The following is a 5,054-nucleotide window of genomic DNA, read 5'->3' as shown; positions in this document are numbered from 1 at the left end:
ATCTCTCCAAAAGTAAATTTGGTCACATCACAAAGAAAGAACAAGCTAGGCCTAGAAAAGATGAATCTTTGCATCTATAGCATTACCAGATAAAACCTTCATTCACTTGTTGCAACATAAGATCGAGAGAAAAGTCCCATACAAAGATATATATATACTTTTAGTTACAAAATGGCCGGCTTGGTTGGTTGGTGCATCGATTACAAGATATATATGGCAAGGTGGAACATCATGCTATCTTTGGATCTTGAGTTGCAAAATTGTGTGACTTGTGAGATGATTGGGAGGTAGAAATTAGTGAACTAATTTATATCATTTCTTATGGTTTCCTACTCCTATGATGTGAGAAGTGCAATGATAGAATTTGGATAATTAAAATTAAGTCTGTTCATCCTGGCATGCAGTGCGCAAATAAGTCCCAAACTCCGAAGTCAGATTGCTTTGATTATGGAAAGCTAGGGTAGAAGGTTTTTCCATTGCAATTATTTCATTTTATCAAGGTTATATTGTTTGGATGCTAGATGTTAAAAGGTTAATAACCTTTTGTATATTGTAAGCTTACTAGTATTTGCCCGTGCGTCTGATCTGGTTAAGCACCTTAAATGCGGCCGCCGCATCCCCATTTTTTAAAAATGAGCTTAAAATCATGATCCCATACTCATGTTTCTAGAGCCCAAGAACCCGTAGAAAGTACAGTCCAAAACAGTCAAGCCTTTTTTTTGTGTGGGGTGGAGTGAGGTGAAAAACTTTTAAACTCACTCCAAAAAACTTATTAACTCACTCGGAAAAATATTTTAGTGGTTATGGTTAGGGGGTGACACAACCACTTATCACATTATGAGGTGGAATTTGTCAACCCACACTACCTTTCTTTGTTATATAGATAGAGTTCGTCTACCCCGAGGATATCCTCATAGGGACGACATCCGATACTGTTGGATCTCCGTTGGATCTCGGATCATCGGTCGAAAAATAAAAAACAAACTCATATTCTCTCTCTTCCTTTTGTTTTTATTTTTTCGACTGATGAATCTCGAGATCAACGATCGAACCCTCATCCCTATGAGGATATCCTCGGGGTAGCCCAGCCATATAGATAATACTAATTTGATGCATGTCCGCACATGCTTTTATGCTCAAACTAAATTAAATTGTACTATGAAATACTAGCGTTTGCAAATGTACTATTATAAATACATAGCGATGGCACATTTTGAAGCGTGAAACCTATTCTAATTTGTTTTCACACTTATTTTATGCTATCTATCGGCCCAGAAATCAATCGGGTTAATAAAAAATCTGATTTCAAAATTCAAATTTGAATCGATCATTAAAAATTTAAATTCCCAACCCGATTTGTTGCTCTAGATGTAAGGAGATCATACTAACCATAGTTAGCAATTTGGCATATTATTAGCGAATTATTAGTTTAATTAGGAAAACGCAGCTTAAAAATGTAATTATTTTCAATGATATGGAATAATTCATTAATTAGGTAAGAAATCATTAATTAGCGAATTTTTCATTATTGTCACTATAAGTTTCTTGAGTTTGTTGTCAAATTTTATCAGATTTTTTTATTTTTAGCCGTATTATACTTTCGAATTATTTACAAACCCAAATTGAAAAAAGCGAATTCTTATCAAAACTCGAATTTTATTTGAATATTTTCCGTATCAAATTTTTGCCGTATTACGAATTGCTAACCATGCTACTAACCCACTAATTTTGACTAAATATGTTAAATTTGTCGGGATGAAATTGTCGAAAGTTCGGATGGCATGGGTTGTAATAATAGTGTGAAAATTTGTCTAGAATTTCAAATGAAATTGTCGAAATTTCGGATGGCATGGACTGTAGTATGAATTGTAATAATAGTGGTTGGCGAGGGCAAAATCGGACAAACAAAAAAATGACGTATGAAAAACCACTGTAGATGAGGGGGGCTATTTAAAGTAGTTAAATAAGAAAATAACATGAGCAAAATCGTCTTAAAAAATATGACCAATAGTCACAAATTATAAAATAAACAAATATTATAATACTGTTGACTCAGGGTCAGAATTTTTAAATTAGTAAAAAATATAGATCTGTCTAATATTTTATTTTGTTGAGGTGGGACTTTTGATTCTTAGTCAATCTTACATTCTTACGGTATTGTAGAGAATAGACGTAGACTTTTGATTTAGGGACCACTGACTTTGGAGTCTCAATAGAGTGAGTCCACAAACTCCACATCATGCATTCATTATCTGGGTCATCAAATATTCGATCACCAGTTACCACCAACGGTGGCACCAAGGCACCAACCAGTGTCAAACATTTTCCTTGAGAGATAGGGACGCATATTTAGGATATCATATTTTCAATCAAAAAAATAATATCAATAATTACAATGTCAACACGTACTCAACGGTCACAAGGACGACGGAGACAATGACATGTCTGACCTGGATGAGTTTAGTTATGTACCTAGCTTCTTTTGACTGTAATAACTAGAAACCGGCGGGTTTTCAGAGAAAAACAAAACTACATGTAGATAGCTGCTGGCACGTTCGATCTAAAGGCAAAAGTTGTGTTCAAATGCGTAGGATGCAACGTAATAAAAATTAACTCTATAATTTACAATGAACATAGCCACATAGCCGTGTTACTGTACGTGTATAAAAACAAGTTGTTGTTCTCTTCCTTTAGCTCAATTCAAATTACATTAGACTTCCAGTTTTAGTTCCAATATGTACGCTTCTCCATGCCTAAAGTTTTACGAATTAGGAGTTTAAATACCTTGCGACCTTTTATTTTTGAGCTAGAAGACAAGCAAAACTTTCAGAACTTTAACGTGGCATTTGGAATCAAAAGTCCAGCAGAAACTTTAACGTAACAACCATTTCAAACGGTTTCATATCAAAAGAAATTAAAGAATGGTACCAAAACTTTTGGATCTTGTGAACTTTTCAAAACCATTTCGTAATGGTCAGAATTTTTTTGGCATCCTTAATTTTCTGGTTACAATTTAAGCTAAGCCTAATGCTACATGTTCAAAATATATACGAAAGAAAAAGCATCAAAGCAAGGAGCTGAGGTCTGAACTGTGACTCTTTATTGATTTAAATTTGACGTACCTGCTGAAGCGGCACCGACTATGTCACTGTGGGAGTTTCGGGTATGAAGAACCAACTTTCTAGTGTAGTTGTGAGTCGAGTAGTAATCAGAGAGCGACATAGATATGCAGCTTTGGCTCATCTTTCCTACCCATGTATCCAAATTCAGAATCACCCCTACATCAACACTAGACATCTCACTACTTGTACTTTTTTGATTGCAATCACTAACACTAACACAAAGGTTATAGGCGAAGAAGGTGAAGGATAGGCTGTTGTCTTCTTCATTGGAACAGAAGATGTTATTGGGTTGGTCAATGCTTTAGCTTGATCAAATTTTGTTCATATATGTAGCAGTAATGATAGACTGACCCACTTTTATTTGACTCTTATTTGGACCTACTGATGTGTCAAAAGTCATAATCGTTGATTTACATAGAGATCGTGTCGTGTGTGTATTATGAAACTGGCAAAGTTATTCAAATAGTGAGTCGCAATAGTAGGTCTAAAAAGTAGGTCCGTATAACACTATTCTATATGTAGGCCATTCTCCGGCCTGTGGAGGAGTCTTATTTAATTCATGACTTTCTAGTACTTACTTAAAAATTAATGTGGCAATCCAAGTTTCTTCAGGTCAACTATTTAATTGTACGTGTTTGGTTATAGATGGTTGGAATTAGGGGTGTTCATAGGTCGGTTCTGGGTTGGTTTTTATCGGTTTTGGGTCGGTTTTTAGCAGTTTCTATCGGGTTCGGTTCTTTTGGGTTTTTTCTTATATTTTGAAAACCCAGACCCATATCCATTAATTAGTCGGTTCTGGTTCCGGTTTCGGTTCCTTATCGGGTTAAACATTTTTATTGCTAAAATTATTTTTTTTAGTTATATAACCGATATAAAAGTTGGTTTACGGCAACTATAACACTTGTCATCGATATTTTTGTCCTCTCATAAGAAGTAATGGTCCTAAATTCAATAATAATATTTGAAAGTTATCTAAAATTTTAAATACATTCTCATACATTATCTCATGTGTGTATATTTTAAATCGAACATATGTATATTATACTATCGTAATATGTCATATATAGAATAAATACCACATGTACCAAATTAATACCACAATAGTTAGTTAGCATTGCAACGTATTAGTTATCTAATATATATATATGTAATATATCAAACACGCATTACTGCGTTTATGCATTAGTTAATATAGATGCGATGCATTAGTTAATTCATAGTATATCGACTATCGTGTAGACGTGAACAAATAAACATATATTATTATTAATATTTATAATACACATATTTAATGTAATATTATAAAAGATGCATTTAATATATAACACACATTCACTATTATGCTAAATGTTATATATATTTAGTATAATTTTACACCTAACAAATATAGACTATATATAATAATAATGTTTGAGTTTGTCTTTATTTAGTGTAATATAATACTAAATTCTATATATCAAAATCAAACAAATCGGTTCCGGTTTTGGTTCGGATACCTATCGGTTTTTTACTATTCGGTTCTAACGGTTTCGGTTTTTTATCGGGTCGGTTCTTGAAGACCCACTTTAAATGGGTCAAATATTTTAGGACCCGAACATTATAAATGGTTCCAGTTCGGTTCGGGTAATTGGGTACCTATGCACACCCCTAGCTGGAATGTTGTCTAGGAGCGAGTTTAATCTCCATCCTAATGTACACAAAATTAGTCTATAAAGATTTTGGACCCGGGCATACGCCCGGGATCTATGAAATATTTTGTGTGATGAAAAGGCTTTACAAAATATCTCACACAAATTTTCGTATCAGAATATATGTTTATTGATAGTAAACCGAAATATGTTAATGAGCAGCGATTATGGTGCATAAGTACTTGAAAACTAAGAGATCAAATTGAGATAGCCTCTTCACTTTGTGGTTTAGGATATTAATCCG

This window comes from Coptis chinensis, chromosome 1 (assembly GCF_015680905.1).
Source record: "Coptis chinensis isolate HL-2020 chromosome 1, ASM1568090v1, whole genome shotgun sequence".
Lineage (NCBI taxonomy): Eukaryota > Viridiplantae > Streptophyta > Magnoliopsida > Ranunculales > Ranunculaceae > Coptis > Coptis chinensis.
This window is presented reverse-complemented; position numbering follows the sequence as displayed.